The sequence below is a fragment of the Anastrepha obliqua genome, chromosome 6 (assembly GCF_027943255.1).
Source record: "Anastrepha obliqua isolate idAnaObli1 chromosome 6, idAnaObli1_1.0, whole genome shotgun sequence".
Lineage (NCBI taxonomy): Eukaryota > Metazoa > Arthropoda > Insecta > Diptera > Tephritidae > Anastrepha > Anastrepha obliqua.
In genome coordinates, this window is record NC_072897.1 from 6375161 (window position 1) to 6398395 (window position 23235).

The following is a 23235-nucleotide window of genomic DNA, read 5'->3' on the forward strand; positions in this document are numbered from 1 at the left end:
TAGAAAATCATTTTGCACAATAAGTAATAATCAACACATACCAACTATCGAGGAAATACAGCATGGAATAATCTTACTAAACGACTTCAATGAAACACTAAAAACGGAAAAAGAGCAGCGAACAATTACTGGCACTTATCTTATCAAGTTTCACAACACACCATTGAGCATCAATAACGAAACATTCACTAATATCGAAATGTCTACGTTGCAGCAGGACCAGCGATCATACAGCCAACACCGCCCTCAACGAACTACATATTAACAACACGAAAAAGATAAATTTGTTAAGAACAAATTCGACAATAAACAAGAGTGCAATGCTAGGACTAACAATAACCTTCACAATAATAATTATAACCTTCAAATTTTGGATAAAACCCACATCAAAAATAATCATCCAAGAAGTACCAACGGAACCATTCAAATTGGTCGACCTAAAGTCCAGCACGGCCGCCGTAGCGGAATGGGTTGGTGCGTGACTACCATTCGCAATTCACAGAGAGAACGTCGGTTCGAATCTCGGTGACACACCAAAATTAAGAAAAACATTTTTCTAATAGCGGTCGCCCCTCGGCAGGCAATGGCAAACCTCCGAGTGTATTTCTGCCATGAAAAAGCTCCTCATAAAAGTATCTGTCGTTCGGAGTCGGCTTAAAACTGTAGGTCCCTCCATTTGTGAAATAACACCAAGACGCACACCACAAATAGGAAGAGGAGCTCAGCCAAACAACCAAAAAGGGTGTACGCGCCAATTATATATATATAAAGTTTGGCAAAGAAGTCTTGCGGTATTTCCGCAAGCTTGTCTTTGCAAGCGCGTAGTTCTAGTTGTATTCGTCGCATCGGTTCACGCTAGAGCTTTTTGGAAAGCTCTCTTCACGTGCTAACACGTGTTTGATTAATTGTTGTTTGCTTCTAGTCGTTCGTGAGTTATAGCGTCGCAAACATGGAGCAAAATAATGAGAAAATACGGCATATTTTACAGTACTACTACGATAAAGGCAAAAATGCATCTCATGCTGCCAATAAAATTTGTGCAGTTTATGGACCCGATACAGTTTCCATTTCCACCGCACAACGATGGTTTCAACGTTTTCGTTCTGGTGCAGAGGTGATCGAAGATGCGCCACGGTCCGGAAGGCCTGTCGTCGAAAATTGCGATAAAATCGCTGAATTGATTGAAAGAGACCGGCATAGTAGCAGCCGTAGCATCGGCCAAGAGCTGGGCATGAGTCGTCAAACCGTTATAAACCATTTGAAGAAGCTTGGATTGAAAAAGAAGCTCGATGTATGGGTGCCACACGACTTGACGCAAAACAACATTTTTGCCCGTATGGATGCATGCGAATCGCTTCTGAATCGCAACAAAATCGACCCGTTTTTGAAGCGGATGGTGACTGGCGATGAAAAGTGGATCACTTACGACAACGTGAAGAGCAAACGGTCGTGGTCGAAAAGCGGTGAAGCTGTCCAGACGGTGGCCAAGCCTGGATTGACGGCGAGGAAGGTTCTTCTGTGTGTTTGGTGGGATTGGCAGGGAATCATCTACTATGAGCTGCTCCCCTATGGCCAAACGTTCAATTCGGACCTGTACTGCCAACAACTGGATCGCTTGGATGCAGCACTCATGCAGAAGAGGCCATCTTTGATCAACAGAGGCCGAATTGTCTTCCATCAGGACAACGCCAGGCCACACACATCTTTGGTGACGCGCCAGAAGTTCCGGGAGTTCGGATGGGAGGTTCTTTTGCATCCACCGTATAGTCCGGATCTCGCACCAAGTGATTACCACCTATTTCTGTCCATGGCGAACGAGCTTGGTAATCGGAAGTTGTCCTCAAGAGAGTCCTATGAAAATTGGCTCTCCGAGTTTTTTGACAATAGGGAAGCGAGCTTCTATAAGAGGGGCATTATGAAGTTGGCATCTCGTTGGGAACTCGTCATCGAACAAAACGGCGCATATTTGACTTAAATCGCATTATTATAACCAATTTTATGAACAATTGAAAATTCAAGAAAAATACCGCAAGACTTTTTTGACAACCTTATATAAGGTGCAGCACCCTACCGAATCTCCCAGATTCATCAATTAACACAATTAATAACCAACTAGGAAACGTCGTTAGTTATTAAAATCTTCAACTACTTGACCTACCCTATTTCTAATAAGACGATCGAGGACAATCGTTTTTAAGAAGGGAGGAGTTAACGCTGCTTATGCTGAAAGTTCATCCACTACACGCGTTTCCGTTTAACGCTACATATGATGAAAGTTCATCCACTTCGTTGCTCGATCTTTTCGCTGACGCTATGTCTGTAATAAACCGTGTGAACGACAACAAGCCAAATTCTGCGAATATGATCACGTGGCATAACAGGTGAATGTGGGTATGCATTGGTTAAGTTAGCTTTAAGAAATTTTGTAGAGGCTAGTTTAAATTTGAAAGTTGTTAAATAAAGACGGAGCTTCCTCCAAAAAAAAATATTTTTTAAAATAAATTAATGTAGTAATAATTTATACAAACTTCCGTAGACATATGTACATATATTTGAACTTACATAAGTACATATGAGGCTGCGAGCCCCTATCACAGAAACATACGCATGCAGAGGCATAAAGCGAGTGCTTTGTGTGTACTGTTGTATATAAAGGGGTTTCCAATAACAGGTGTTATTTTGAATAGCCCGCTACTTCGGTAGATGTCACTTCTGAAGCTGTCATTTTTTGATATTTGACAAGTAGAAACTACGCAAATACTACACAAGGAACAGTACACGCTTAAGCAACGCACTGAAATTATTAAAATTCACTATAAAAATGGTGAAAATTTGGCACAGACAGTTCGTAAAAGTCGAACATTTTTGGGTCATCGTGAAGCATCTTGTCGGACCGCAATACAGAAATTGGTGAAAAAAGTGGTTGTATGTAAAGTCGGTTTACTGAAGATAGTTTAACGTGACAACGTCTTAAGAAAATACTGATGGAATGGTTGCATTTTTCAAAAGAAAATTTTAATTTTATTTGTTTGATATATATTTTGTATGGATATAGAGAAGGAGGTAAATGGAATCGCAATGGAATTGATCAAGTTACACAAACGTGAAAAATTACGAAACATTTATCAAATTCATAAAAGATACATACATATGTTCAATTTCGATTGTGCATCAGACGTTAATAAGTCAACAACACTAAGAGGCACCATCATCGATTTGCCTTTTTCAAGACACTTTACACTTGAAACACTCCCTTTCATTTCCTACTTTTTCTATCATCGTCCTATTCTCAACAGAGAAATGGTTCATTACCATGCACAAAGGAAGAAGGCATATGAATTTATATACAAATGCGGATATACATGCATATATGTGCTCACTCAAGTAGAACAGAGCCAGATGTCGAACGTTGCCGAACGCGGGGGCCGATTGTGCTCTTTGTCGTTCGTTCCGCGCTCTCGCTTGCAGTTCAAGCACATTAGCTTACATTTGCTTGCGTACGGAATAGATTCGTATATTTGATATGTCCATATGACTTGTATGCATCTTTACATATAGATTTGTTCTTATTAAAAATTGCGCGAAATTGTATATGTATATGCATGTTTATATACATACATATATTAGTATACAACATATCTTATAAGGTATATGGTAAATATTACCATACATTTTTTCCTTCATATATAATAAAAAAATTAATAATAATAACATTAAAACAACAGGTATTATTAACAAACTTGGTTTTATTTTAAATTCTTCAAGTAAATCAAATTAATAATAATCAATAAGAAGGCATATGCAAATACAAATACGTGAATTTATATATGTACATATGCGCATATACATACATATATACGCTCACTTAAGTAGGAGAGAGCAAGATGTCGAACGTTGCCGTTCATTTGCTTTGTCGTTCGTTCCGCGCTTTCGCTTGCAGTTCATTCAAGGTAACGGCAATGAGCAAGGTAACGACAAATGAGCAAGGTAACACTAATGAGCAAGGTAACGGCAAATGAGCAAGGTAACGACACATTTTTTCGTGCGTGCAGCCGGCTAAATCGAATTATAAGACGTTATCACGTCAAAAGGCGTGAAAATTCAAAAGGCCATGGATTATTAAACAACTTATAAAACATAAATTTGAACAGCAGTTAGAATTTTATTGCAATTAGTTAAAATAGTTCATAAGTAAAAACTTAATATGTTTAAGTGAATTACCCTAAATTTGAACAAATATTGTTGGAGCACTTAAAACTTGTCAAATATAAAATTATCAAAATAAATAATAATTTTTTGAATATAAAATGAAAAAATTCCGCTTCCTTGATTAGCTCATGAATAAAAAATAAAAAGAAAACTATTATAATTTACTCTGAAAAAAAGGAAAAAAGGGAGCAATAATCGAAGCATCATAAAACCAGCAGAGACAACGGACAACCACAACCAACACACCTTACCCCAAACGCCCTACCAGAAGAAGACACAGGAAGAGCGGTTTATAGGAAAAGGAGTAAAAAACCCACAATGCCGAAGTAAGTATTAGGGAGGATAGAAAAAGTGCCAAAAAATCGTGTAAAAAAAGTACATCCGATAATAAGGAAAACGTCAGTTCATTATTTTTTTTAAATATATAATATTTAAAAATAATTAATAAATGTTTGTGAATTATTTCATAAAAGCTATTGTTTGAAATAAAACTCATCGTTCTTTATTGCATTAAGTCATTTATAGGGCATCTATAGTATTATTTTAAAACATGGCGCTTATTCTGACTAAACTACAATATGTACAGATATGAAATATATATCAAAAGAAAGGTTTTGATGAGCATATTTCCGGAAAATTATAAAAATTAAAATTGATTAATTTGTTCATGAAATGTTTGCGTGTTATATGCGTAAGCTCTTACATATTACATATGAATAAAAATATACACTTTTCTAATCATCATAACTTTTAATATGTATATAAAAGTGTCACATATGCTATTTACTTTCCGTGGGAAAAAAGCCCACCCAATTTTCGGGGGTCACATACTAGTTCAATTAATTGTGAAAATGCTTTAAAAGCAACATTTTTGTATGAAATTCATATAAAATTTCATATTGATAATAAATTTCCATTTATCAAGACTAAGAAAATTATAAATTAAAATGTAGCAATATATAAATATTCTTTAACTCATTCAAATGCAATTCACTGAATATCTCGAAACAAGAAATATATAACTTACACCACTTTCATAATTATGAGCACGTATTAATCCCAAAGAAGCAACGGAGCTGTTGCGTCGGAGGCTGTTTTGAAGAAAAGGGTCACACATTGTACGCCTTTCCTCGAGGCGGACAGGCTCGAAAGAGTTGGGCCCTGGCTTGCATTATGCAACCAGCAGACACAGATGGGCTATATGTTTGTAAGCGCCACTTTAGTTCAGAGCAAGTAACAAGTTTTCCAATAAGAGGTGTTATTTTGATATTCAAAGAAAAATTATATTTTTTAATATAAATGGTCGGATGTTTATTTCATTATAAAGAGAAGGTATGCCGTTAATAGTGGAAAATAACATCAGACAAATGACCACCACGATCACACCGAATTGCAAAGTGGCTGTCCTATGTCCTCGATAACCTCACGAATTCCATCTTTGAGGTTTTGAATGGACCCTTGGCTGTTGACGTAGGCCTTCTCTTTCACGTGACCCCAACGAAAAAAGTCACAAGGTGTTAAATCACAAGATCTCGGGGGACAATTGTGAGAGATATAACACGGTCCGGAAACTTTTCCCATAAAAGATCAATGGTTTCGTTGCTTGTGTGGCTCGTAGCGCCATGAATGATGAAATTATCATCAAATCGGACTTGAACTATAATAAAGCTGAATATGTTATCGATGGGTTCGTAGTCCATGAGGAAGATCAATACAAAAATAAAATTGGCAATAAATGTTTATTTTTTACGGTTAAGGGATTATGTTCCAAATGGAAATACGTGTTTTCGTATTATATCTGCAGTGGTGGTATACATACGGAGACATTATTGTCCATTTTGGGAAAAAATATCGCAACAACTAAAGAAAATGGTGTTAAATTTGAAAGGTACAGTTTGCGATCAAGGGCACTAGTGTTGAAAAATATCTTTAACACTTTAGGAATTGCTGAGAAGTGCCCCTTTTTCCTGCACGAAGACACAAAGATTCTTTGCATGTGTGATTATTGCCACTTGATTTAGTATATCCGAAATATGTACCTTAATGAAATATGACATTTTTTCATCAAATGGAGTGACAAGCTTCAAGGTGATAAAAAAATTGTTTGATTTAGATCAAATGAATCCTCATTTTAAAATTTGTCCGAAACTAACGGAGGCCCATATATATCCCAGTTTTTTTGGAACAAATGAGCGTTTCACGCGAGTTAGTGTAACAGAAAACACACTACTGTAAACGATGACATCATCCAATGTATGATACAGAATCAGTAGTTTAGTTTTAAAAATATTCCTATTCCTATTCAGCAAATAGTAAACTAAATAAACATTATCAGCAAATAGTATATTATCAGCAAACAATAAACTAAAGAAACATTATCAGCAAATAGTATATTATCAGCAAACAATAAACTAAAGAAACATTGTCAGCAAATAGTATATTTCTATTATCAGCAAACAATTAACAAAAGAAACCAGAGCCTATAAATACACGATTAAGCATAGAAATAATATAAGTCAGTCTTATAATATACTGAAGCATGTGTACTTCAGCTTATAATTGACATAAGTACATATTGATACAAATAAAATATATCTTTTTACTTAAACATCAAAAGTACTTATTTAATTGGGGGCTCAACCGGGATATTCAAAAAATAATACATATGAATGTTATGACAAAAGAAATCCTGAGCTAACAATAAATAAAAGTGTTAAGTGTTAAGCAAGAAAATAAATTCCACATCCTTTGAAAAAGCAAGGACCGTTTAAACACAAAAATATCCAGACAGAACATAGTACATACGAATACTATATAACCAATACTGGATTAGAACGCTTAAACGAACCTTACAACAGGTCCAAGCGGACTTACAAGCTCTCCAAGCCAGAGGAACAGAATCCATAGTGGAACAACCAGCCTCGACATATCCTGCACTTACCGATCCGAACCAAATCAATTATGAAATGTATAAAAGTCTTCCTGTATTCGATGGGACAACAAAAGGATACAGATCATGGAGAAATACAGTTTCATACGCCATGAAATTAATAGAACACTTCAACGGTACAAGACAATATCATGATGCTCTTTTTACGGTGCGGTATAATAAAATACGTGGAGAAGCAGATGATCTATTACAGAATCATGGTACACCATTAAATTTCCAAGCTATAATTAATCGTCTAGATTACAATTATGCAGACAAGAGAAGTTACAACACATTGATCGAAGAAATGAAACGTCAATATCAAGGCAGACAAACATTATCAGAATTCCATAGTAAAATTTGTCAAGTTTTTAATGCCGCTATGACGAAATGCGAAATAGACTATCCAGGAAACTTTGGTCCACTCCAAGAAGTCACCAAAGACATTGCCGTAGATTGCTTCCGAAATGGATTAAACGATGAATTCACCCAAACTACGCTCTATGGAAGTAAACCCAGAGATTTAGAGAGCGCATATGCCATTGCAAGTGAAATAGAATATAAAAGAATGAACAACCCTTTGAGAAGGAACACAACACAAAGGAGTTATGTACGTCAAGACAACACGAGATACCAACCTGTTGTCCAACCTAGAGAAAACAATATTAAATACACCTCGACACCCATGGAAGTAGACAACTCCTATAGAAATGTTCGACCACAACAACAAACAAATCAATGGCAACCTCAAAATCAGAACCCATTCAGAAATAATTATGACCGACAACTCGCAGGATTTCCTCCAACCAACACAAATCGAGGAGAACCATTCAAACGAGAACACCAACCAAATTCAATGAGAAGCAATACCATGCCACAAAAACAACAAAGAATAAATCAAATCCTAGACGATGATCCAGCTGAATCAACCGAGGTAAACATAGATGAAGAAGAATTTGAAAATAGGGCCACTTTTTTAGAAGAATAAACAATTTGCCGTGTCTTCAAGTTGTTGTTAAAGATAAAAAGAAATTAAATATTTTAATAGACACAGGATCAACATCCAATTATATAAAAAAAGACATTAAAGAAGGAAAATCAATCCCCATACAACCCTTTGTTAGTAGAACTCTGAATGGTTCAAACACAATAAATTCAGGAAAATACATTTATATGTTAGGAAGAAAAATATTATTTTTCGAAATTGATAAATTGCAAGATTTCGACATGATTTTAGGAGAACAGACTTTAAGAGAAATGTATGCGAACATTGACTTGAATCTGTACAAACTAAATTATAAAATATTTAAAAACAAAACTAAAGAAACAATAAATTTCACCATTGACAATGAAAAATATAGGAGAGAGATAGAGGAAATAATGAAAATAAACGAGGAAACAAATCCTACATTACCCTTTACTACAACAATTGAAGCTACTATTAGAACAAAAAGTAATGACCCGATATGGACAAAACAATACCCATACCCTTTTTCAGACAATGATTTTATAAACAAAGAAATAGAGAAAATGTTAAACAACGGGATAATAAAACCAAGTAGAAGTCCCTATAATTCACCCATTTGGACTGTGCCAAAGAAAGGATTAAATGAAGAAGGAAAACCAAAAAGAAGAATGGTTATAGATTTTCAAAAATTAAATAACGAAACTATAACAGACAGATATCCTATTCCAGACGTTAATATGACTATGCAAAATTTAGGAAAAGCAAAAATTTTCACTACTCTAGATTTAGAGGCAGGATTCCACCAAATAAAAATAAAGGATTCAGACACAGAAAAAACAGCCTTCAGTATAAACGGAGCAAAATATGAATTCTTAAGAATGCTATTCGGACTAAAAAATGCACCATCAATCTTTCAAAGATGTGTAGACGACATATTGAGAGAATATATAGGCAAATTCGTGCATGTATACATAGACGATGTATTAATATATTCATCCTCACCTGATGAACATATCGAACACATAAGAATTGTTATACAAGCACTCAGACAAGCTAACATGAAAATCTCATACGAGAAGTCACATTTTTTCAAAAATTGTATAGAATATTTAGGACACATAATTAAACATGAAAGAATAACAGTGGACCCACAAAAAATTGAAACTATAAAAAATTATCCACCCCCGACTAATCTGAAGGAATTAAGATCATTTTTGGGATTAGCAGGATACTATAGGAAATTCATTAAAGACTATGCCAAACGAACAAAACCTTTAACATTATATTTACGAGGAGAAAACGGAATGATTAACAAAAAGCAAAGTGAAAAAACAAAGATAAATTTAGATGAGATGGCTCTGAAAACTCTAGAAGACATTAAAGAAGCTCTACAAGAACAAATAGAACTTTTCCAACCAGATTTTAATAAAGCCTTTGATCTAACCACTGACGCAAGTAATTTTGCCATAGGAGCAGTGTTATCCCAGAATAGAAACCCAATCTGTTTTATTTCTAGAACCCTAAGCGAAACTGAACAAAGATACAGCACGAACGAAAAAGAACTATTAGCCATTGTTTGGGCATTACAAAAATTAAGAAATTATTTATACGGTAGATCAGACATAACGATATACACGGACCACCAATCCTTAATATACTCAATATCAGAAAAAAATCCAAATAATAAATTGAAGAGATGGAAGAATTTAATTGAAGAATACGGAGCTAAATTAATGTATAAACCAGGAGCACAAAATATTGTAGCTGACGCACTTAGTCGCCAACAACTAAACCAGATAAGCTCAGATGACGGTTCTATACACTCACAAGAAAGCTCACACACAGATAAAATCAAGCGAGTAAAGAAAAGCATTAATCACTTTAAAAATCAAATAGTAATAAAAAAAGAGAAGAAATTAACTAGAATATCTTCTGAAAACATATTTAGTTACTTTAGACACACAATCTACTTCGAAAAATTAGACACACTAATTTCAGATTTGAAAACTGTAATTCAACCAAATATTACAAACGCAATCACTACTAGTGAAGAAATATTGTTCGAAATACAAACCAAACTCATAACTCACTTAGACACAACTAAAATTATTATCGCGAATCCGCTAGTAAAAGATATAAAAACTGAAGACGAACAACACGCTATAATAAACATGACACACGAAAGAGCACATAGAAATTACAAAAATAATATATTAGAAGTAGAAGAAAAATATTATTGGCCAAAACTAAAAGAAATGACCAAATTAAGAGCACAAATATGTGAACTTTGCAAACAATGCAAATATGACAGGAAACCTAACAAACTAAACTTTGGCGAGACACCAATACCCAACAAAGTAGGTACACACTTACACATGGACATATTATACATGGACAATAAAATGTACATATCAACCATAGACAAATATTCAAAATTTTGCTATTTAAGAGAAATACATGACAAAAAAGGCACGTACATGTATCTAACGGAAATACTCTCACAAATATTTCCATACGCGACTAATCTAATGACCGATAACGAATCAACATTCACGAGTCATGCATCAAAAGCACTCTACAATCGACTACAAATACAGCATACTGTAGTGCCACCACACCATTCAACATCGAACGGCCAAATAGAACGTACGCACAGTACACTATTAGAACTAACAAGGTTACTAGCAAAACAACAAAAAACTAAACATCACGAAATAATATTTGAAGCAGTACGACAATATAATAAAACAATCCATTCTGTGATAGGATTAAAACCCGAGGACGTGTTTTTTAACAGAGGGGAAGTGAAATACAATTCTATAAAAAATAAACTTGTACAAAACCAACGAAAGTTATTAGAGAAACAAAAAAATACAAACAAATTAGTCACATACAAAGAAGGAGACGTGATCTTTATTAAAACAAAAAGAAGAAATAAAGTGACAGACAAATACGCGAAGAAAATAGTAAAAGAAGATAAAGGGAAAACTATATTAACTAGAGAAGGCAGAATAGTGCACAAGGATAACATTAGAATAAATTAAAAATGTTCAAGATAATAATTACCCTGTTTTTTATACAAATGATACAAGGACAAGTAGAAATAACAGACTTAAAAAATAAAGACTATCTATTAATCAAAACAAACCCTTTATATACATTTGATAAAAGTGAATATTTATTTCACTTGATTAACCTAACAAAAATAATCGAACCACTCGAAAACACAATGAGAAATGTATATAACATGGAACCTGACACACAAATTTTATACAACAAAATAGAAACATTAAGGAAACAACTGAACCCCAGGACTAAGAGAGGAATTAACTTTTTAGGGACAGGATTGAAATGGATAACAGGCACACCTGACCATGACGACGAAATAGAATTACAAACTAAAATGAACCAGCTATTAGAAAATAATAATAAACAAAGAATCATAAATTCTCAATTCGAAAAAATATTAGAACGAATTCAGCCAGAACAAGTGACACAAAAAATTATATTACAAGAAGTTTATAACGAATTAAATAATCTTTTAATGACTATAAATTTAGCTAAAAATAACAACTTTTTATCTTCGACACTCGACTTAGAAGAAATTAAAGAAATAGTTAATATTGAAACCACAGATGTACCAATAATAAATATATTAGAATACGCAGAAATAAAGATAGTCAAATATGAACAAACATATATTATTATATACAAATATCCAAAAATTGTAAATAAATGCTCCCAATTTATTATCCATTCAATAGCCTCGAAAAAAGGAAAAATTGTACTAGACTCAAATATAGGGAAATGCAAAAATAAATTCCAAAGAATAAAAAATTGTAAAAACTTCATTGATTTAACGATATGTAAAAAAGGAAAAGATGACCAATGCACACTAAACATCCTAGACAATAGAGAAGCGAGTTGTAATGTAATTAAAGAAAATAATGAACCATTAACAGACTATGGAAATGGGAACATTATCATAGATGGTGTAAATATTATAAACAAAAATAAGACTCTAAAAGGAAATTTTTTATTACAATATAACAAGACTATAGATATTAATAACAACACATACATAAATCTAAAAGATAAAATTGTAGAAATATTACATGAAAAACATAAAGAAAAATTAAATGTACTCGAATATTTAGAATCTCAAACAAATTATAAATTCGACAATATACAAGAAATATCTTCAATATTTATACCCATCGAAGAACACCCAATCATAAGTTTCACATTAATAACAATAACTATCATAAGTATATATCTCATAATAACATTGGGGATTAAATATTATAAATCACATCGAGAACAAAGAATTGAAAAGGAAATGACAAGATTACTCAAAGAAAACGAAGAACAAGTTCAAATGTTACTTCGACTTAAACAAACAGAACAGGGACGTTCAAATTTCTAAGGAGGAGGAGAGTTAGTGTAACAGAAAACACACTACTGTAAACGATGACATCATCCAATGTATGATACAGAATCAGTAGTTTAGTTTTAAAAATATTCCTATTCCTATTCAGCAAATAGTAAACTAAATAAACATTATCAGCAAATAGTATATTATCAGCAAACAATAAACTAAAGAAACATTATCAGCAAATAGTATATTATCAGCAAACAATAAACTAAAGAAACATTGTCAGCAAATAGTATATTTCTACTATCAGCAAACAATTAACAAAAGAAACCAGAGCCTATAAATAGACGATTAAGCATAGAAATAAGTCAGTCTTATAATATACTGAAGCATGTGTACTTCAGCTTATAATTGACATAAGTACATATTGATACAAATAAAATATATCTTTTTACTTAAACATCAAAAGTACTTATTTAATTCGCGCAAATCAGGTCCTGAGGAATTCGGTAGCCTCTGACGACTACATGATCAAATGCGGTAAGCCCACACAGATGTTTGTTAAAAAAATGAATGATCTATTTGTCGAATTGGATACAAAAAATTTCCAGTCGAAAAATCCTTTAAAGTGTCCGATTAGGCGGGGTGACAGCAAAAAAATTGATAAATTGAATAAACATCTAGATTTTTTGCGGTCATTCAAGTTGCCGGGAAAAGCACACGTAAATGCATCGAAGGTTTCCGCATAACGATTTTAGCGATGCAAAAGTTATGCGAGGAACTTTTTATCGAACAAAGCGAGCTAGTCAGGGTATGAATAGCCATCCAACAGCTCATGAAGTCCAATATATAGTCAATGAAAATTTTACGCCAGAGTTTTCAGGAAAAAGGTTCAAACTGTACAGGCGATGACGATATACATAAATTTAGATTAGAATGTAGGCCCCGAGGATCGTCATCTTGAGACAGAAGTAGGAGACTGGCAAAATGAAGATCTCGTTTTAGAAGAGATTAATGTGGAAGACGTCAATTTTGCTGTAGAAAGTGATGAAGCTGAGGTACAAGTGCATCGTTGCTTCACTGGTTATGGTATTTAGCAAAAAGTGCTGTGTAAACTCAAATGTGAAAAGTGCACCCACGCCTTCACGAAAACAAAAGGAGAGCTGAAGTTACATACAGAAGCCCTGATTAGGTCTAAAAACTTCAGCGATTTAAGGCTTGTCAATCCTGAAGACAGAGTTTTCGAAGGGTGTCGACTCCAAATGGAGTGGTACCGTCAGCTCTTCGCAGAATATGCCCACATTGCAGGCCTTAAGTTTTATGTTGGCCGTTTTAAAAGAAAAAACACAAAAAATATTTCCCGACTGGTTTGTAGGATCTGGCGAGTGTAGAGATCATCGCGTAAAACTATTAGATTTTCTTTTAACTGTTCTTCTGTTCAAAAATACAAAGTGGCTCTTGCGAAAAGAGGTAAATAGTGTCAGATTGAGAAAAGTTCAAATTAAATTAAAAAAACTGTAGTAGGCTGTAAGCCAGGGCCCCACGAAAAGAGATGCACCATTCACACAGGTAATTAATAATCGTATTAGCTACCTTTTTATATGATGATACCTATTCTTTTATTTCAGGGTTTTCCAGTTTTGTTTTTTTTTCTTCTCTTTCAGGTACCGCCCGAGCCTAGATTTGTAAAGCACTACAATTTTCTCTTAATCATGATGGATTGAGAATAGTGTTTTAAAAATCAGGTAAATCGCAACAACTTAATCGGTGTCAATATCGATGTCCAGTGAGAAATTGTTATAATATGAGAACAATTTCGTAATTCGTGCTTTCACAATTTTATATATTTTTTATTTCAGGAAATGTAAATACCTATTATTTACAGTATTGTAATACATATACATATATTAAGTGCCCAACTAAGTTCTCGCTGTTTTTTTTGATGAAAATACAACTTTATTCTGAAAAAATGGTTACAAGTGAATCATTGAAAGCATTGCACTTTTATCCATCTTTCTGGTAGATTCGTTCACCGTAGCGGTAAAACTGTTAATCTTTTGAGGCTTTCCACGGATCAAGCCATCTTTTGATGTCTTCATATGAATGACCATGTGCCATCGATCGGAACAAGTGTTAATCGGACGGCGCAATATCTGGAGAATATGGCGGGTGGGGTAGGATTTCCCATTTGAGTGTTTCCAGGTAGGTTTTAATGGGTTTGACAACGTGAGGCCGAGCGTTGTCATGCTGTAGAATCACTTTTTCATGCCTCTCCGCGAACTGCGGTGTATTGAAGTCGATACCGATCTCCAGTGATGGTTTTGCTTGGTTTTAACAGTTCATAATAAATAACACCAACTTGGTCCCACCAAATACATAGCAAAATCTTCGCAGCGTGAATATTCGGCCGAGGCGACGACGTAGAAGCATGACCGGGCAGTCCCCATGATTTTCTTTTCTTTGAATTGCTGTAAAGAATCCATTTTTCATCACCCGTTACGATGCGATGAAGAAAACTCTTCCTTTTTTGCCGTTGGAGTAGTTGTTCACAGGCGAAAAAACGACCTTCAATATCCTTTGGTTTTAACTCATAAGGAATCCAAGTCCCCTGTTTCTGAATCATTCCCAAAGCATGAAATCGCTTGGTAGTTTTTGATACTGAAGCAAGCTCTTCTTGCATATGACACGGATCCTCAATGAGCAATGCCTCCAATTCAGCGTTTTCGAAGGTTTTTGGCCTTCCTTCACGCGGACGGTCGTCACTATTAAAATCACCGTCTTTGAAGCGACGGAACCAATCTCAGCACGTTATTTCGCTTAAAGCAGCATCTCCATATACTTTTTGTAGCTCTCGATGCTCTTCAGCCGCCGTTATCAACACTTCTGGCAAAAGAATAGTCATTCGGCTCAAAATCAGACATTTTTATAAAACCAAAAGTATATGATACCAAAACAAAATCACTAATGTGTCGAAGCAGTTTTTTTACCATATGTCTTAGCTTGGTTTATGAAGTTTAGGTTATGTTAGAATCGACTAGCACACACTGCTGGCGGCATCTATTGATTAGTTGAGCACTTCATATATATAATATATGTACATGTAATATAAATATATATACATATATGAGGTGTGTTCAAAAAGTATCACGTATTTTGAATTTTCGCAGGTTACGTATATTCGATTTTCGAGTTGTTTGTGGCGATATGTTGGTACTCATGTCTCCCACTCATGCCGACGAGTTCGGCCATTTTCAATGTTCAATTAATTGTTGACAGCTGCTTTGCTTGCGCGTGTTTGGGCTCGTCTTCGATTTTTACCTATTCAAAAAGATGGATAAATTCAAATTTTGTGTGAAAAACGATTTAAGTGCATGCAGTGGATTCATTCCGAATGTTGACTGTGTCATACGGAGAAGCTACTTTGGACCAAGACAACGTTTATCGGTAGTACAAAATGTTCTCAGAAGGCCGAAAGGATGTGAACGACGAAAAGAGTGCCGGACGCCTGAGCACTTCAACAACAGACAAAAAAAGAGATGAAGCGAAGAAAATGGTATTGGCAAACGTCGAATCACCGTTAGAGAAGTTGCTGAGGACCTAAACATATGGATTGGCTCGTGCCATTCGATTTTTTTAAATGATTTGGGCATGAGAAGGGTTGCCGCAAAATTCGTACCAAAACTGCTCAATTTGGACTTTGTCCGCGACGACCCAAATTTGCTCCAGAGGGTCATAACTGGTAACGAATCGTGGGTTTATGGTTATGACGTGGAAACCAAAGCTCAATCATCTCTATGGAAGTTGCCGCACGAACCAAGACCGAAAAAAGCGCGCCAAGTTTGGTCGAATGTAAAAGTTTTGCTTACCGTTTTCTTCGATTGCAGGGGCGTTGTGCATCATGAGTTCTTGCCACAGGCTAAAACGGTCAATAAGGAGTATTACCTGCAAGTTATACGCAATTTGCGCGAAGCAATCCGCCAGAAGCACCCAGATTTGCGAAAGAACAAAAATTGGCTCTTGCATCACGATAACGCTTCTGCTCACACATCGTTACTTGTGCGCGACTTTTTGGCCAAAAACAATACACTAATGATGCCACAGCCACCGTAATCCCCAGATCTGGACCCATGTGACTTTTTTCCCGAAACTGAAGAGGTCCATGAAAGGACATCGCTACGCTACGATTGACGAGATGAAGACGGCATCGAAGGAGGAGCTGAACAAAATAAAAGGAATGATTTTTTGAAGTGCTTCGAAGATTGGAAAAAACGTTGGCACAAGTGCGTAATACTTCATGGGGATTACTTTGAAGGGGACAAAATAGATATTAATGAATAAATAAATAGTTTTTGAAAAACACAAAATTCGCGATACTTTTTGAACACATCTCGTATATAAATTACTTGTTGATAAAAATAAAAAATAAAAATTCAAAAAATTAGTATTTCAATTTCCTTAAGGATAATAACATTTATTTGGTAAGAGGAACTTAAAAAACATGTACCAATAAAATTATTCGCCAGGATTTCGTTACAAAATCAATTTATTCGTTCAGCTAAATCAAATGAATATCTGCATATGAAAAATCGTTTTGCGTGCCTAAGTCGACCTCAAGCAGCTCTCCGCACCTCAAATAGCTTCAATTTTTAAGGGCCTGAGACGACCTCAAGCAGCTCGCCACACCTCAAATAGCTTCAATTTTTAAGTGCCTATGGCGACCTCAAGCAGATCGCCGCACCACAAATGTGCCGAAACCTATGAGAAACCACAACAACTTTCTGCATAAGGACACCTGTACTGCAGTTGTTCTGTAGCATCCGTTCGCAGACGCCCACACGATTTGAACTTCGATAGAGCCCTAGTAGCTGTTAAACCTGTAAGACTGTTAAACCAGCACGGAAGCGTGTGCTGGATTATTGCGGTATTTATATAAATTAAGATATCGAATAAGAAAAGTGAATAAGAAATAAAAGTGAAAAATATTGTGAAAAAAATAAAATTAAAAAATAAAAGGAATATTTCAAAAGTAAAGTAAATTAGAGGAAAATAATAAATATTAATTTCCAGAAAAAAAAAATATAATTATAGAATTAAAGGAACATTGCAAAAGTAAAGTAAATTAGAGGAAAATAATATTTATTTCCCGAGAAAGAAAAATTAAGATATCGAATAAGAAAAGTGAATAAGAAATAAAAGTAAAAATTTTGACAAAAAAATATAATTAAAAAAGTAAAGGATTATTTCAAAAGTAAAGTAAATTAGAGGAAAATAATATTAATTTCCAGAGAAAGAAAAATTAAGATATCGAATAGGAAAAGTGAATAAGAAATAAAAGTGAAAATATTGTGAAAAAACACAAAAATATAATTAAAAAACTCAAGGAATATTTCAAAAGTAAAGTAAATTAGAGGAAAATAATATTAATTTCCCGAGAAAGAAAAATTAACCAATAAAAGTGAATACAGAAAATAAAAAAAGGAAGTAAAAGAAAGAGCAAATTAATAAATAAAGGTGAATACGAAAGTATTTGAGAAAAGTTTAAGAAAAGTTAAGAAAAAAAAGTAAACAGTTAAATTAAATTTGTATAAAGCCTTGTTAAATTTATATTATATATATAAAATGAGTAACCCAAACAACCTCATTAGGCCACAGGTCCGTAACCTACCAAACATACCAATCCCTCCAAATCGCAATACTAAACCCGGACTCAGTGAATTTATTACCAATATTGGAACGAACGTTCTTAGAAACACAGACAGAGAAGCCATAGGGACGGACCAAATAATTAATCCTGAACATCTTAGCAGTTTAAACGAACTAGACAGAATACCGGGCGTTGTCCGGTCTATAAGGGAATTTTCAGGAAAAGAAGATGAATTTAATTCATAGAAGAAATCGGTAGAAAGAATCCTTAAGATCTACGAACCATCTGTAGGAACACCCAAATTCTATGGCATTTTTAGTGTCCTTCGAAACAAAATTATCGGCAGAGCTCATGCTATTTTGGAGTCATGCAATACGCCATTAAATTGGAAATCTATACTTAAATGTCACCGTGACATATCCACTAAAGAATATCTAATGACCACCATAGTACAAGGCAATCAATCTATACAAGAATACTACCAAACAGTTTACAAACATCCATCACTAACACTAAATAAAATAGGATTATGGACATACCCCATGAAGCAACCTGCACAAACTTATAGGGATAAAGCCCTCGACACGTTCATAAGTGGACTACTCGGAATGCGAGCACCTGTTGACTTACCACAGGCCCTCCACCTGTGTGAACTACGCCTGTGTGAACTACGCACCTGTGTGAACTACCCAAAACCCCAGCAAAAACCAGAGCCAATGAGTGTAGACCAGAGTCTACAAACAAGAAGAATATACCATATGAATCGGCCACCATCGAATCGAAATTTCCAAAGAAAAAGACCAAAAACAATGCAACCACCAATACAGGATAAACGACAACGCAATTTTAATACAGAAACACAGTACGAAGATGTAACCAATACACCATACCACGAAGACACTTAAACATTACCCGAATATGTCGACGCTATCAGGAACTATAACATAGAAGAAGACGACCAACCGGATTACAAAAACCAATTTCAGGACGTTGATTTTATAGACATTCATTTTTTAGAATGCATGTCTCTTCGTTGCCATATATTGAGAGCAAAACTAGCGATGGAGAGATAATAAAAATCTTGATAGATACTGGTTCTAACAAGAATTACGTTCAACCTTGTTTAGTAAAAAACAAATTAAAAATGAAAACCCTTTAAAAGCCAATTCAGTAGGAGGATATATCGATGTTACCCACCACACATTTGCAAACCTCTTTAACTTAAAAGAATCCAATATAAAATTTTTTATCCTACCCAGCTTAAAATCATTTCACGCCATCATAGGAAACGACTCTTTAAAAGAATTAGGTGCAATAATACACACCAAGGATAATTATATGACTATTAAAAACTGTTTAAGAATAAAACTGAAGCAACAGATTTCACAAGATGTGAATTCAATTAATATACGATCAGAGCATTTGACCCCAATCCAAAACTCAATGTTGAGAAAAATAACTGAATATTACAAATCTTTATTTAGCGATCCAGATGAAAAACTGACATTTACAACTATTGTAAAAGGCGAGATTAAAACAATATCAGGAGCCCCAGTATATACAAAAAACTACCCCTATCCTATGTGTCTCAAAGACCATGTCGAAAAACAAGTTGAGAAATATCTCCACGACGGTATTATTCGACCATCTAGGTCTCCATACAACTCGCCTGTATGGGTAGTACCAAAAAACTCAGATGCGTCAGGAGAGAAAAAATACCGAATGGTGATAGACTATTGGAAACTAAACTCAGTAACAATAGCCGATAAATACACAATCCCCGCAATAAATGGAGTACTTTCAGAACTCGGAAAGAATAAATTCTTTCAGTACTCTGTCTAAAAAGTGCCTTCCATCAGATTCCTTTAAAGGAAACAGATATAGAGAAGACAACTTTTTTGGTGAATAATGGGAAATATGAATTAACCCGATTACCTTTCGGTCTCAAGAATGCTCCTTCTATTTTCCAATGAGCTCTTGATGAAATTTTAAGGGATCACATAGGGAAAAGGTGTTATGTTTCCATCAATGACGTTGTTATATTCAGTAAAGATCAACGATACCTTGAAACAAGCAAATTTAAAAATTCAGCTTGACAAATGTGAATTCTTAAAAACAGAAGTAGAATTTTTAGGTTCTATAAACCCCAAAAAGTAGAGTCAATAATAAATTTTCTGGCCTCCAAAACCGTGAAAGACTTAAGATTATTTTTAGGTCTGTCTGGTTTTTATCGCCGCTTCATCAGGGATTATGCGAAACTCGCGAAACCTCTGGCAGCCCTTTTAAGACGGGAGGATGGACGTGTGTCTAAGAATCGATCCAAAAATATTCAAATCATATTAAATGAAGAAGCCTTAATTGCATTCGACAAAATCAACCTTTCCTTGACTACGGAAGATATAATACTAAACTATCCCGATTTTACAAAACTATTTTAATTAACCACAGCCGCATCTAACTATGCAATAGGAGCAGTCCTATTTCAAAATGAAAGGCTCATCGTTTTCACATCTCGTACATTGAGCGAAACAGAAGAAAACTACGCTACCAACGAAAAAGGGATGTTAGCCAACATGTGGTCATTAAACAATTAACGTAATTATCTCTATGGATCACGAAAAGTTCAAATCTTTACGGACCATTAGCCTTTAACTTACGCCCTCAGCAATAAGAATAATAACAATAAAATGAAGCGATAGAAAACCGTCCTTGAAGAGTATAATTATGAATTATACATACTACAAACGAGGAGAGGTAAACGTCGTAGCAGACTACCCCAAATCAACCATCTAACAAATTCAGAAAATGACAATAATTCACTAAGCGAAACTATCCACAGCGATAGTTCTTCACATCATTTGGTACCAATAGCCCAAGAACCAATAAATGTGTTCAAGAATCAAATTTTCTTAAAATTGAAGAAACGTCATCTTATCAATTTCAAATTATGTTTTCAACTTATCATAGGCATATCGTTACTGAAACTGAATTCAACCAACAAAATTTAATAAATCTTCCGAAAAGATATTATATCTAAATCCATCGGTTATTAATGGCCTTCATACTGAATTCATACTGAAGAGAACACCTTAGGAAAAATCCAAGAAATTTACCCATTTGTTTTAGCAAGTGCAGAGAAAGATTCGCACGAAACATAATAAAAGACTTACCTAACGAAACAGAACAGAATAATGAAATAATTAAAGAACACAAACACGCTCATAGAAATGGTCGCGAGAACAAAGCACAACTTCTAAGAACTTTTTACTTCCCACAGATGCAAGCAAAAATCGATAGAATCATTAAACAGTGTAAAATACGCAAAGAACAGAAATACGAACGACATCCTACGAAACCGCTATTACAATCAACTCCTATTCCTCAATATCCAGGACAAATAGTTCACCTCGACATTTACCATACTCACAAAAAAGTAAAACTAACAGCCATAGATAAATTCTCCAAGTATGCCCAAGCAAAAGTAGTCAATTCTAGAGCAAGCCAAAATATAATGCAACCCTTGAGAGAAATCCTTTTAAACTACGGAATCTCCGAAAAGATAGTCATTGATAACGAAAAATCTTTGGGATCACACTCAATAATACATTTGATACAAGACCAATTTAATATAGAAGTTTTTAAAGCATCCCCATATACCAGTACTGTCAATGGACAAATAGAAAGATTCCACTCAACTATAAGAGAAATCATGAAAAATCATTAGAAAAATCATTGCACAAATACAACCACACGATTCATTCCACCACCAATCAAAAACCAGTCGAGTTATCCTTCGAATGAAGAGTATCAACAAATGCTTTCCAAGAAAAGAATCATAACTATCACAATGAAAATAAGCAAGTTTTTAAAGACTATAACCCAAGAGATATTATATTTGTAAAAACCAACAAAAGAATAGGAAACAAACTTTCATGTAGATATCAGGCAGAACAATAAAGGACTAATTAGGCAATCATAAAAATTTACAGCAAGGACATCCTACTAATACTAACGATATTAATCATCACAACCACTACCTTAACTGACATGGAAGTACTAGACTATTCGAAAAATCATCTAACAACGATCAATGACGGACAAGCTAAAATACAGGAAGGGGTATTCAAGATAATACACAATATTGACCTGGACCAATACGACAATTTTTTAAAAGACGTACTAACCTACCTCAACAAGGATATTCCCGCAAACAACCTTTTCTACTTCATCCTTAAATCTTAAGACATATCTTTAGAAATGCTTTCAAACATAAAACCAAAAATGGAATTTATGAATAAGAGAGCAAAAATGCATTAGTATGTATAGATTTTGCTGGTATTGAATAATGATCTAAACAAACTAAAGGAAAATAATAATGATCAAGTAATGGTAATGAACAAGTAATGGTTAATGAAGTTTTCAATGAAAGAATTAACAACTTAACAACATTAGGAAATAAATTACTAAATTCGATAAGAAAAGACAATTATGTAATAATTAAAATAACTCTGAATCTGGAAAGTAAAATAAGAATTATTAAAGAAGAATTAATAAACATTAAGTACGCCATTCAATGGGCTAAAATTGGAATTACGAATACAATATTGTTGAATAAAAAAGAAATTGAGATAGCAATCATGAAATTAAAAGAAAAAAGAATGCCATTCACATCAGTAGAAGAAGCACTAGAATATGCAAAAGTTAACGTAATAACTAAGGAATCTAGAATTTTAAAAATACCATTTTTAAAAATACCACTAAAAACCATATTTACTTATAAGAATATTATACAGGGTGGCTGATGAATTTTGCTACATTAAGAAACTCAAATAACTTTTTTTTTAGTGTATGGAATTCATTTTTTTTTTTTCAAGTTGAAGGTCATTAAATTTTATTAAATGTAGCTTAACTAGTTTTAAAAATAATTGAATTTAAATGCCCCCCATGCTCGTTGACACAAGTGCGGCATCTTAATAAAAAGTTGTTCATTGCTGCTTTGAGAGTTGCGACAGGAATAGCCGCAATTGTTGCCCGAATGGATTGTTTTAGTTCATCCAAATTTGTTGGCTTTGTTTTATAAACTTCTTGTTCACATAAACCCCACAAGAAAA